Source organism: Panthera leo, chromosome A1 (assembly GCF_018350215.1).
Source record: "Panthera leo isolate Ple1 chromosome A1, P.leo_Ple1_pat1.1, whole genome shotgun sequence".
Classification (NCBI taxonomy): domain Eukaryota; kingdom Metazoa; phylum Chordata; class Mammalia; order Carnivora; family Felidae; genus Panthera; species Panthera leo.
Window position 1 is genome coordinate 114,772,741 of NC_056679.1, and position 14,066 is coordinate 114,786,806.

Here is a 14,066-nt window from a genome sequence, read left to right on the forward strand (position 1 = left end):
CCCCTCTCTCTGCTCCTCCCTCAGTCATGCTATTTCAACAATAAATAAAATAAACATTAATAAAAATACTTCCTATGTTTTGCTTGAGGTCATTACCTGGTAGTACCCTCCTCCTACTGCTTTCTTCCTCACCCTGTTCCAGTTGCCAGTACTCTTCTCATTTTTTTGGACAGAAGACTTGCAGAAAGAAAAATGATACCTATGAAGTAGCACATGAGGAGACCATGAGGAGATCCAGGAGTCTCTCTCCCTCCTGAGACCTGCCTCCTCTTCTCTCCCACCACAGTCAAATCCAGGCTTTCCTACTAATGTCTCTCCTGGGCAAAGCTCTTGCCCAAGGGTTCATTTTAGAGTCTTCCATAATCTCGAGAGGATCAGTATTAATCTTCCCCACCTACAAAATGAGTGACAGCTTGAAGCCAAGTGCTTCCCAGCCGGGGAAAAAAATGGAAGTTTCCTTTTTTTCTGTGTGTCTCTCTCCCCCTCCTTTTTGCGGGGGAGCTGAATGTGCTCACTCTGGAGGGACTGAGGGAAGCCGGGGCTGGCTGTAATGCAATTTTGCCTAGACGAAGCTGGCAGCTGGGAACCACTTTCCCTCAGCTTGCCCTCTGCCGGGGAAACTCCATGATGAGACAAGGCAGCTGGCAGGGGGAAGCCTCAAGTTTGAGGCTGCTGCTGCTGCTGCTGCTGCTGCTGCTGCTGCAATGCCACACAGAGCCACACAGGACCTCGTGGCCATGGAGATTGATGCTAATGCCCATTTTGTTCCTGTGGACCTCATAGAAGGGCAGTGCCTTGGGTTCCTGGGGGAAGGATTTCTCAGTAGCAGGATAGTAAATACAAAGGAACACAAAACCTAGTAAAAAGTGCGAGATTGGGAATCTGAAGACCAGGGTTCAAGTCCTGATGCCACCACTCCATGGCCATGTGATTTTTGGTCAAGTTGTATAAGATCTTTGTTTTTAGTTTTTTCCATTTGTAAAATGTCCTAATACCTCTCTCATAGGGACTGTGGGAAGAATTAGTTGAAATAATGTATGTGAAACTGCAACACAGGAAATGGTTAATAAATATTCATTTATTCCACAGAGGGACTGAGGAGAAAGGAAATCATTGGATTCTGGAGGCTTTCTGGTTTATCAGCTTATTCTACAGAATTAAGCACTGGGCCTCATGCCATTTGTTGGGTGCCTGATTTTAGTGAAGATGTGTGTTTACCATTCACTATGAGATGTCGAGAGGCCCCCTAAATATTCTGGGCCTCAGAACTGGTTTCTCTGGGCGGCAGAGGATCAACATGTAGGACAGAAGGAACCTGTTCTTCAGAGATCCAATCAGCGTGTGCCTTAGGCCCTTTGCTGCTCTCCTGAACCAAACCTCCTTTTGTGCCACCAGCACCATGTCCCCATTCTGGAGGAGGCCAGAATGACACAGCTACGTGTCACCCAATGATCTACAGAGCAGGGAAGGAGCTATGTCCCTGCTGGAATTGAAAAACATCCTTGAGGGCTGCAACTTTTATAGGGAAGGTTACCATGCCAACAACAGCCTCCTTGCCCAACAAGGATGAAAGGAAACAAGGCCGTGGGTGACACACATCTATTGTGTATGTCCACAAACTTGCCTGGAACCTCTTAGGGTTGCAGCTCAGCAGGATGGGACTTCGACTGAGAGGCAGGAAGATTCAGGTTAGATATAAGTGGGACTCCAGGACAGGGAAAACTGATGAGGGCAGGGCAGGGACAAGGGAGGATTGGGAAATGTATTTCTGAGATTGATACCCATCTCTTGCTGAAATGTGTGGGTGTGGTAGTGACAGGCTGTGGGAGGGTACGGTGTCCTAGATACCAGGTTCTGGCTGTGATGGGAACTTCAACTTCCTATAAGTTCTTTTGCCCTTGCCAGACTGTCCAGGTCACCTATGCTCTGGGAGTAGGTAGAGAAGAGCAGCAGCAGGGAAGACAGGTTATTTGGGTGGTGGCTGAACTGAGAAAGGGGGGCATTAGGGCCACACACACTTCTGGCAAAGGTATCATATCTTGGCAATAAGGCCCCAGAGATGCCAAAGAAGGGACAGAAGAATGGCCAACTACTCAATCCCTTCATATCTTCTCCCACCTCCCATTTGGGAAAGCGCACCGAGAACTGAGGAACTGACATCAGTTCAGCATTTACTCAATGTCAGGTACGTTATGCACACACAGGCTCCATTTCATTTGATTATCATTACAGCCTTGCAAATCAGAAATTATTTTCTCCATTTTACCTATGAGGAAATTAAGATTCAGGAAAGGGAAGTACCTTCCCAGCATCAACCAGTTGGTAAGAGAAGCTGGGGTTGGAGCTCTCTCGATGTGAACCTCACAGACTCGAAGGGAAAACTCTAGACCTTAAAGTTGCCTTATTTTCTTCTGGAGCGGTCTCTTCTGAAGCCGTCAGCTCCCATACAGCCTTTCATTCAGGCTCCCCAGTAGTTGGCGGGGGAGGGGTTTAAGGGACACAGACCGTGGGTGACTGGGAAAACCGCCCCCCCCCACCCCCCCCCGCCCCCAGCCCTTCAGTTGTTAGGGTGACAGACTGTCACTGCGGGCCTGGCTCGCTCGAGGAACTGCTTAACTGGTGTCCTCTCATTTTGTCCCCACAATCCTCGGAAGAGGAATCTGAGAGACAAGGTGCTTGGCCCAAGGTCACAGAGCGAGGGCATGGTGGAGCTGGGAATCCAGCTCGGCTCGGCCAGGCGTCTAAGCCGGGCTGGATCCCCCGCCGCGCCGGCCCCCGAGAGTCCCCTGCGGCCCCCCCATTCCTGTGGCCCGGGCCCGAGGAGTGGGATGGAGTAGGAGGGGTGGGGTAGGGGGCGCGGGCCGCGGCCGGGGAGGGGCCAGAGGCCCGGGCGCGCGGTGGGGGTGGTACGGAACAGGCGCCGGAAGCTCGCTCCATTCCGGGCGGACTGCCCGCCCCCGGCCCATGCCCGCCCGCCCCTCGCCATGTATGGCGCTTCCTCCCCGGGCCCTACAAGGCGCTTCCTCCCGGTCCTAGGCCCATACAAGGCGCTTCCTTCCCGGCGCGTCTGGCAGACGGCCCGCGGGCGGCTGTGGGCGGGAGCCAGCGGCCAGGGGATCCGCTGCCAAGGAGGGGGCGGCTGGCGGCGCTGGGAACGCGCGGCCTGGCCTCTTCGCGGCCGGGCCTGGCTGAGGTAAACGCGGACAGGCGGACTGAGGAGTCTGTATGTAGGCATGGTGTCTTGCTCCATCCCCAGGTCTGAGGTTCCCACCGGCCCCACCGGTTTCATTTTTTTGGCCCCCTCTTCTTCCCCATTTCTGAACACAGCACGCCTTGCTGGAGATCCCTCCGCGGTTGCCAACCCCGGGCCTGAAGCCCCAAATCCTAAACAACGGTGTGAGGGCCTACCGCTCCTCCCTCACTGCTCCCCTTACGTGTCGCAAGTGGGTGTTTGTTATTTGTTCTTGCCGCCCTCCTTGCTGTTTCTTGAGCCTTCCTGCCTTTACTCAAGCTGTCTGCCCTCCCTGGAGTGCCTTTCCCAGGTACAACTGCTACTCATCCATTACCTGGTTGAGACATGCGGCCTTCTGGAAATCCTTCCCGCCCCCAACTCCTAGGCACGTTATGCACTTAACACAGTATTATATACCTTTTTATTTATTGAGACTGCTGTTTGATCTTACTCCTCTTTGCATTCCTGGTGCCTAGCTCAGTGAGTTATATCTGGGTGAGGAGAAAGAGGGGGAAAGGACCCCATTTTTAGGCCAACTACACCGTTTTTTAGGCCGTTTCACCTTGGACAAGCGTCCCTGACTTAAGGCTGGGCCCCTAACACGCTGTGCGGTGCATCCTGTGGTCTGGAAGTTTGTGAGCCCCAGAACTCTATCTACATCAATAGTTTGACTCTGTAGAGAAAATTAGAGGGATGGTGTGGGGTCAGCCAGAGCTGGGGCAGGTATACAGCTGCAGTGGGGATGAGGTCTGGAGCAGGGCACACTGGGTGCCCCTACCACCCAGAATGGCCTTTGCTCAGCCTGACAATTCTGGTTTATCCACTGCAGGAACCAGCAAGTCCTTACAGGCCCTTCCAACAGCACCTCCAGAGATTTAAACGTGGTTCAATCACATGGTTACTCTGATCTGTCTGCCTGGAGATGAGCACAGGTCAGAGTGAGGGACCAGACCTCAGCACAGACCAAACCAGCAGCAGCAGCTCAAACGCCACCCTCCAGCTCTTCCAGAAGTGCAACACATCATCAACGTACAGGCATTCTGGTGGACCAACCCGTGAGACCCTGACTGTTCTGCTTCAGGTGAGGCAGGGAAAGAAAAGCTCAGAGGGAATATGCCCTGGAAGGGGCTTCTAGCACCAAGCAGCCTCTAGACTTGATCACTCACAGGTTTCCAGTTTTTTGGTTGTGCACATGTGTGTATATGTGTGTGTGCACACACACACACACACACACACACACAGTGAATAAGGTCAAAAGATAAGGAGCTTTGTTGGTTTCCCTGACTCCAGGTGGGCTGAGTGCCTGTGAATTGGATGCATGGAGAGGAGATGATCTCTGAAGTCCAGGACTGAGGGTTTAGGGGTTAGCTTTTGGGGAAAAAAAACTGGGTTTCAGGGCCTGGACTGCACACCCAGGGCCTAGGATTCCGCTGGCCTTGTTTTCCCTTCTAAGGCTTCAGGCTCCTAGCAGCCTCCTCTTCCCAACTATTGTCTGGGATTGTGGGTAATGTAGTCCAGGGGCCAGCTTCTGTGTGGTGCTTGTTCCTGCCCTTCCCTCCTCTCCTCTCCTTCCCCCTTCCAGCCACCACCCCATTCTGCTCCAGGCTGAGGGCAGCACTGGGTGAGAAGGCGGTGCTTGCTCCTGCAGGGCTGGGAGATCCCCTGCTGGAAACCAACTAGCTATTTATAGCTGAGCCTAGCAGAGGGGGAAGGCCTGAGAGAGAAACCAGGGAGCTCCAGCAGCCTCCTCTCCAGCTACAGAATTTACAGGAACCCCAGGCCTCTGCTGGGCAGGTCTTGTGTTCTATTCTGGGTGAAAGGGCTTTGAGCCTCAGAAAGCCTATGAAGCACTAGGGATACTGGGTTGCTCCTTGCTTTGAGAGAGTGAGGTTACTACTTGGGCCTCTCTAAGGGTGGGGATATTTGGAACCCGGAAACTGATAAGCTGAGATTTTTGCAAAAAAAAGTCAGTGTGACACCCGGTATGATGGTCACCTAATACTTACATACATTTTCTTCTCAATTGTTTTCCTGTGCTTGCTTTCTCAACCAAGTTATTATCTTTAAGGACAGGAACCAAACCTCTTGTCGGTAACACCAATGCTGTCTTCATGCTATAACAAGTGATCTTGCCAAAAGGAAAACCAAACCCTCCCTACCAAGAATGGGTTGGGTGTGATTTTTATTCCCACCACTACCCAATCCTTCTCCCAGTGCCCTGTGCCTTTCTCATCGGAGCACCAAATTTTTATTTGACTGGGTTCTTCACCAGATTGGGCAGTCCTTATTGACATGGATGGGTCTGTCTTGTTGACTACGATAGCCCCATTGCCTAGCATCATAAATAATTGATGAATGAATATGAATGAATGAATATGAGACTATGATAGCCAGTACTGTTTGTGGAGTACTTGATACATACTTGTCACATTTATTTATTTATTTTTGAGAAAGAGCACGAATGGGTGAGGAGAAGAGAGAGAGAGAGAGAGAGAGAGAGAGAGAGAGACTCCCACATGGACTCTATGCTGACAAATATGGGGCTTGATCCCAGGGACTGTGAGATATGACCTGAGCCATAATCAAGAGTCTGAGGCTCAACTGAGCCATCCAGGAGCCCCTTCACTGTTACATTTAATCACAGGGTTTTACAGGTTGGAAAACAGCTCTTACTGTTTAAGTATCTTTCACCAAGATCTTGTTAAGTGGTAGAGTTGTGATATGAACTAGTCTGACTTCAGAGTATTGCTTAGCCATGGCAAGAGGTTGCCTTTATGCTGGCACCCAGTAGGTACCTCTGGCTCCCAAGCAGATAGATGGGTGAGGTGGTTAGATGAGGTGGGCAGACATGGTTGACCTGGCCTGGCCCCATGACACAGCTAGTGCAACCAGCCAGGAGAGCTGCCAGGGAATCCTCAGAAGCTTAATGAGAAAGACCTGCCCTTATCTGCCAGAGAGAAAGTTCTGAGGCAGGTGCCATGGGGGCTGGAAATGGCAGACAGGCTCTGAGGGCTGAGCAGTGGTGTTGGGGGGCTCCTCAGATGTTACCAGGGACCTCTTGTTTCTTGAGTAGATTTTTTAGTCCTCTTCTTCCTTCAGTAATTTTCAACGGCATTTGACTTGTATGTGACCATCTCTTCTTTTTTATAAATATTTTTACTTATTTTTGAGAGAGAGAGACAGAGCACAAGTGGGGGGAGGGGCAGAGAGAGAAAGAGAGAGGGAGACACAGAATCCGAAGTAGGCTTCAGGCTGTGAGCTATCAGCATAGAGCCCGAGGTGGGGCTCGAACTCATGAACCCCGAGATCATGACCTGAGAGGAAGTCAGATGTTTAACTGACTGACCCACCCAGGTGCCCCTGTTCATCTCTTATACCCTCTCTCTCGGCTTATATGTTTTGAACAATGTTCTAGTTGGATATTAAGTGCTTCAGGACTCAGCCCCATGCTCTCTTCTCACATATAAAACAGATTTGAAGTTTGAAAAACAAATCTGAGTTTTCATCTTCTTGCTTAAAACCCCTGAATGGCTTTTCATAATCTTTGGAATAAAATTTCAAATTCTCAGCAAGGCCTTGAAGCTTAGCCTGTTCTGTGCTTGCTGGCCTCTCTTCCAGTTTCATATTCTATCGCATGTCTCCTTCATTCTTTGAGCTTCTTCCACACTTCCACACTGAGCTTCTTTCACCTACCTCCTCAACTGTACTCTGTCCCACCTCCCAAGTGTTCTCACTTTGTTTGGGATGCTCTTCTCTTCTTTGCCTAGTTAACTCCTTTGTGCTCAGTTCAAGCATCAGTGTTTTTTGAAAAGCTTTCTCTGGACTCTGGCCAGGTCAAAGTCCTGTGCAACAGGTGTTAATTGTAATAGGGATTTCACATTCATTGGGGTGGTCCACTGGCCTGGAAACCCACTGGGATGGCAGTTGTGTGTTTTTTGCTTCTGACTGTAATGTAGGGTCTAGCACAACGCTTGACTGGGGTAGCCACTTATTTTATGTAACAAATGGAATAAACTGTTAAACTTGAACGAAATGAAAGAGAAGTTAAGCAAGGTTAAGTTAAATTATGCCCAAGGTCATGCAGTTAGTAAGTGGCAGACTGGGGCAATAGTCATCTGGTTCCAGTCCCTGTGGTCTTAACTTTCTGACCTGTGCTACTCCTCTACTTGTTAAGTACTTTTTGAAAGTAAAGGGAAAGGGAAGAAGGGAGTAAGGGTATCTGAGACAAAGGGATTCCCTGTCTCCACTCAGAGTTGGAGATTAAGAGTTGGAGATTAAGAATGAAAGATTAAGGGGGGGCTGGGTGGCTCAGTCGGGTAGTCAGATAAGACTCTTGATTTCGGCTCAGGTCATGATTGTAAATTGGAGCCCCAAGTGGCACTGTCAGCGAAGAGCCTGCTTGGGGTTCTCTATCTCTTTCTCTGCCCCTTCTCTGCTTGCTCTCTCTCGCTCTCTCTCAAAATAAATAAACTTTAAAAAATTTAAAAGAATGAAAGATTAAGATGGTAGCTGTCCTTGTGGTGAGCATAGCAACTATAGAGTTTTGGAATCAGTGTATTGTAAATCTGAAGCTAATGTGATATTGTCTGTCAACTGTATTTCAGTTAAAACAAAAGAAAACACTGGAATAGGATAAATAGGTCTGGAGGAAAAAAAAAAAGAAAGATTACATTCTGCCAAAAGAGATATATGAATGGCCAATAAGCACTTGAAAAGATGCTCAACATCATTAGCCTTCAGGAAAATGCAAATAAAAACCAGAATGACATCAGCAATGAACAATCCAAAAAGGAAATTAATAAAACAATTCTACATTAGCATTCAAAAGAATGCCTATGCATAAATTTAACCAAGGAAGTAAAACATTTGTACACAGAAAACTACAGAACGCAGTTGAAGGAAACTAAAGACCTAAATAAATGGAAAGACATAACTATATTTGTTGATTGGAAGACTTAATATCTTCAAAATGGTAATATTACTCAAACCAATCTACAGATTCAGTGCAATCTGTATCAAAATTCCAGTGGTCTTTTTGCTGAAATGGAAAAGCTGATCCTCAGATCCATATAGAATTACAAGGAGCCCTCCCAATGCTTCAGTATGTTCACCAACCTGGAAGCTCTCTGAACCCCATAATTTAGGGGTTTTAAGGGAAGCATCATTATGTAGACATTGTTGACTAAATCATGGACCATTGGTGATTAACTTACCCTCCAGCCTCTTTCCCTTCCCTTGAATTGAGACTGAAAGTTCCAACCCTGTAATCACACTTTTCTGCCAACCAGGCTCCATCCTGAAGCCATCTAGGGGCACCCAGACACCAATTCATCTCATTAGCATACAAAACACTCTTATCACTATGCAAATTCCAAGGGTTTTAGGAACTGTATGTATACCTGGAACTGGGGACAGAAACCAAATATATATAATTAAAAATTCTTTAAAAAAATAGATTTTTAAAATAATTTTTTTAACATCCATTTTTTGAGAGAGAGAGTGTGAGGGGGGGGAGAGGGGCAGGGAGAGCAGGAGACAAAGAATCTGAAGTAGGCTCCAGGCTCTGAGCTGTCAGCACAGAGCCTGATGTGGGGGCTCAAACACACGACCTGAGCCAAAGTCAGATGCTTAACCAACTGAGCCATCTGGGTGCCCTTTAATACATATTTCTTATTGTATCATACTCCTCAACAATAAAAAGGAACAAACATACAACAACATGGATGTATCTAAAAAATTCATCTGAATGGAAGGAGCTAAGTCAAAGAAGCATGAACATATAAAAGGCTACATAGGGGTGCTTGGGTGGTTAAGTTGGTTGAGCATCCAGCTCTTGGTTTTGACTCATGTCATGATCTCATGGTTCATGAGATTGAGCCTTGAGGTTGGGCTCTGCACTGAGAGTGAGGAACCTGCTTGGGATTCTCTCTCTCTGCCCCTTCCACACTCGTGTGCGCGCTCTCAAATAAAATAAACTAGAAAAAAAGTACAACTAAAAAAAAAGACTACGTATTATATTAGTCCAGTAATACAGAGTTTCTAGGAAAGGGCAAACTGGAGAGACAAAGCTGATCAGTCGTTGGCTAAGGCTGGGAGTGGGACCAGGATTGACTGCAGAAGGGCAAAGAAGACCTTTTGGGGGTGATGGACACTGGATTATGTTGTTTGCATAACTGTACAGATTTATTCCAGAGAGCCATTAAACTATATTTACAGTGGACAAATTTTAATAGTATATAAATTATACCTCAATAAATAGACCACAAAAAAAAGTGATAGCAAGATGAAAAAAATCAGTGTCCTGAAATCTAAGTGGCATCCTGGCCTTTGGATCAAGACAGGACCAACTCATCTGCCTCTCCAAACTCACTTCTCATGTGTCCAAGCTGCCCTGCTGCTTCCCAGGTGGGTCAGGCACTCCCAGATGATGTGGGAGCCACCCTTATATTCTAACACTCCTTCCTCTGTCATTCCTTGCTAATTGCCTCTGCTGCTGAAGGGGAGGGATAGTGCCTGTGTTGTTCACCGTGTTCCAGCATCTAGCACAGGCGCAGCACACAAGAAATGTCTGTAAATGCTTGAACGGAAGATTTATATCAGGGTTAATCTAAGTGTCATTTAAGGAATAGAGGAAGCAGTGGGCTCTGTCTGTGGAAATTGAAAGCTAAGGAAACTGGGTTTCTAAGGCCCTTTGCTCAGTTTCCCAGGGAGAGTCAGAGCCCCTTCGGTGCTACATCTCTTTGTAATCAGATTTTGACACAGGTGCAAGGGAGGGCCTCTAGTGCTGAGCACGGGAATGCAACTTCATCTAGAGGAACTTTACTTCCTCTTCCCTAGGTGACATCCTGCCATATTACTGATAGAGTCCTCTTCTGCAGGCTTTTCAGTGGGGATTGTATCATGAGCTGGTTGTTCCATTTCCACCCCTTGGGGAGCCTAGGCTGAGAATGTACTTGGCTCTGGACAGCCATGTAACATGGGGCAGGTGTCCCCACCTCACTCCCATGATTTTTCCTCCTTAAACTAAGCGGTCTCCCACCTACCTTCCTCCCAAGTAGCAGAATATCTTTGCCTTTACCTTAGAAGATCTTTGCCATTCCTCAGAGAACCTCTCTCTGAAGTTTTCACTCTTCTTTCCTAGTTTTCAGCGTTCCCTGGGAAATGGATTTACCCTCTAGGTTTCCTTTATGTGGGGAAGGAGAACTGAGCAGAAGGGGCTGAGCCCAGTCAGGGTCTCTCAGCAGAGCGGAAGAGCTGGAAATCTGACAGGGAAGCCTAGATGGGGCTAATTTGGAACCCTGGGGGCTGGAGAAGCAAGTTAATCTACACACTCAAGCCAACCCTGACTCACAGGGAAGTGACTTCAAAACAGCTTTCATAACCCCTCTGGATGTTGGCCACCTTCCCCCTCCCCAATGTCTTTGGCATCAAGCCACTCTCTGATCCTCCCTTTTCTCATCCTTAACAAGGGGAAGAATGGGGTTGTGATGAAGAATAACAAGACCATCCATGTGTTAAGAGCAAAGAATTTGTAGCTGTAACGTCACGTGTTCATGTTGGCTTTGCTAATCTGCTGCACAAGCATAACAGGTCATTGGGTTGCTCTCTCGGCTTCAGCTTCCTTCTGTCTTTAAAAAACAATTTTTTTTTTACGTTTATTAATTTTTGAGAGACAGAAGGAGACAGAGCATGAGCGGGGAAGGGGCAGAGAGAGGGAGACACAGAGTCTGAAGCAGGCTCCAGGCTCTGAGCTATTAGCACAGAGCCTGATGCAGGGCTCAAACTCATGAACTGCGAGATCATGACCTGAGCCGAAGTCGGACGCTCAACCGACTGAGCCACCCAGGCGCCCCCAGTTTTCTTCTGTCTTTAATGAGATTGGATTAGCAACGTTAATTGGAGTAGCAAGGTCCCCTTTAAGTACTAAAATTATGGTTCCTTAAGAAGTGAAAGTATGGAGCAATAGAAGAGCTGTGTGTGACTGTAGACAAAGGACTAGGGTGTCTAATGATACTCTTGTCCTGAGAAAGGGCTCTAGGCTCCCAGGTACAGCTCTGCCTCCTTCCCATCATGCCTGAGTTGCTCACTAAGCTAGGGGTCAAGCGATCCCCAAGAAGCCCTGTTCTTTACATGGCCTCATCTCATCCATCCAGCAGCACCAGACCAACCCCAAAGTGTTTGTTTTTTTTTAAGATTTTATTTTTATTCTGTAGAGATTACACCCAATGAGGGCCTCAAACTCACAACCTTGGGATCAAGGGTGACATGCTCTACCAGGTGCCCCCACTCCAAAGTGATTTTCTCTCTGTGGTGTGTGACAGTAGCTCCTCTCTTGGCCCTGCCTCTGCTCTTTCCAGTCTGGGCCCAACTCCCAGGCAGTCCCCCAGCCCCACTGGCTGACTGCGTAAGGATTTCTCCTGAGCTGTAAACCCTGTAGCAGAACTTCTAAATTACGACCTCTGAGTCAAACCCACATTCTCAGTGAAAACCAAACTTGAATGAAGATTCAAACCAAAGTTGTTTTAAATACCTTGTGAACCAGTTTGAACCTAAGCACTCATTATCGCACTATTCTATAATGGATGTTCATGACTCTAAACTGTTAAAGATAAATGATCCGTTTTTCTTTTACATTTCTGAAATTTCAAGATCTTCCTTAATGAATTCATCTTATTTAAAATCCCTTGATGCTTCAATATATATATATTTCCTAAGAAAAAGGGTATTCTCTTACATAACCACAGTAGAGTTATCAAATCCAGGAGATTTAAGATTGATACAATACTTTTATTTATAGTCCATATTCCAATTCTGTTGTTCTACAGATGACCTATTAAGAGCAGGGACAGATGCCCTAGTCTCTGAGAAATTCCATTATGTGTGTACATTCTTCTATGAAGGTGCTGGATCAATTATAGGGATATTGTACAGAGTCCAAGGGAGCTCTTTTTATCCATCCTCAACTGTAGTTGTGCTGGGCTGACCAGTCAAAATGCTGTTGGGGGAAGGACAGGATTGCTAGACGGGTGCCTTTGAAATGAATTTGAGCTGTTGATGGTCTCTGAAAGCACAAGGGTTGGTGAGGTGAACCCACAAATCTTCTTAGCAGTACTAGCAATGGTCCTGTCCCTTTGTATTCCCTTCTTGAGTCATGAATGACCTGCAGTTACATTGGCTTTGTAACCAATTAGACTTGAGTCCCAAATTTTTCCACTTAGTAGCTTATGAACTTGAATGTGCAGATATAAAATATCCACCTCATTGCTTTTCTAAGGATTAAATAACATGATGATGTGACATAGCATTAGTGTTAACTATTTAACCAATGTTGGGGATTGTTGTTATTTTAGATTGGTAGCTCAAAGCCCAGATGGAGACTCTTTGAGTTCTCCTTGGTGTTCACTCATCCCTACATCCTTTAGTAGTTTGCCCTATTTCTCGATATTTTAAGGGCAATCAAGCTGTCTCAGCTTGTCAAGATTTAATGCTCATCAAAAATCTCCCCACCAGATGCAACAAATTTATCCCACAGCCAGTATCCTTAACTCTAGCACCATCTGGCGGTTGCCAGTGCAAACTCACCCTAGTTACTTCCAGAGGACCAAGGTTGGTAGTGGTGGCACTGAGGATCAGAGCAGCTCCCGTCTGAATCTTTGCAAAGGCATGTCACAGGCCTTCAATCCTTAACAATCCTTGTGGAGTAGGCATTATTACAGGTAGGGAAATTGCTGTTCAGAGACATTAAATAATTTGCCAAAGTATCACTGGCAGGATTTCTACCCCAGTCAGAAGTGAGATTTGCTTGCTCGCCATGATGCTGTCCTTATGGCTTTAAGGCTGCAAAGTCTCTTTTCATTCACAGATTTCCTTACCCTGATAGGGAAACTGAGGGGTAAGAAGGGACTTACCTGAAAATCACAAGGCCAACTAATGCAAAGCCAGAATGAAATGTTTGTCCTAAAAATTTGACTCTGACCTGGGCTCTTAACTGAAACCCAGGATAAGCCTCCCAAAACGAATTTCAAACTTTACCTGAAACCACATTCACAGACAGGATTTAGTTACCCAAGAATCCTGGAAATGAAATGTTTTCACATGTACTTCTAGTTCCTGTTGTCCAGCCATGTGCTCAGCAACTCTGGCATCCAGTGCTTCTATACTCCTTGGCTGGTCATTTCCTATGTCCCTGGAGGCACAGTCCCACTAGGGTGGGACTTGGCAGGTGGGAGTCCCAGCAGGCCCTCAAATTGGCAACAAGGGAGAAGCTGGCATGAGGCTTAAATTCCACTTTGGCACTCAGCCCTGAATCCAGTGTGCTTGTCTGGGAGCGTCGCATGAGAACCAGAGCCAGAGAACAAAAGATGGCAAGCGCTGCAGGCCCAGACAGGCAAACACAACAGCCCACACACCCAGCACCAGTGTGCTGCCTTCCAACTTTTGACTTTAGCAGCACCTAGGGATGCATTAGGAGGAAAAATTATAGATCTTCACCACGCACAGGCATGTCTGCCCTTCCCAGAGGGTGACTGGGTTTCATCAAAGCTATCCCTCTAAATCTGCTGGAAAATGGGCAAAAGTATGCTAAAAAGTACCATTACTGGTCACTTTTGTTAAATACGTTTTCTTAAATCTGGAGAAAGCAAATCACGGATCACACCTTGACTTTTTAAGTAGGCTTTCTAAACCACCAACTAGGAGCTCTTAAGAATCTAAATCTTTAGGGGCGCCTGGGTGGCGCAGTCGGTTGAGCGTCCGACTTCAGCCAGGTCACGATCTCGCGGTCCGTGAGTTCGAGCCCCGCGTCAGGCTCTGGGCTGATGGCTCGGAGCCTGGA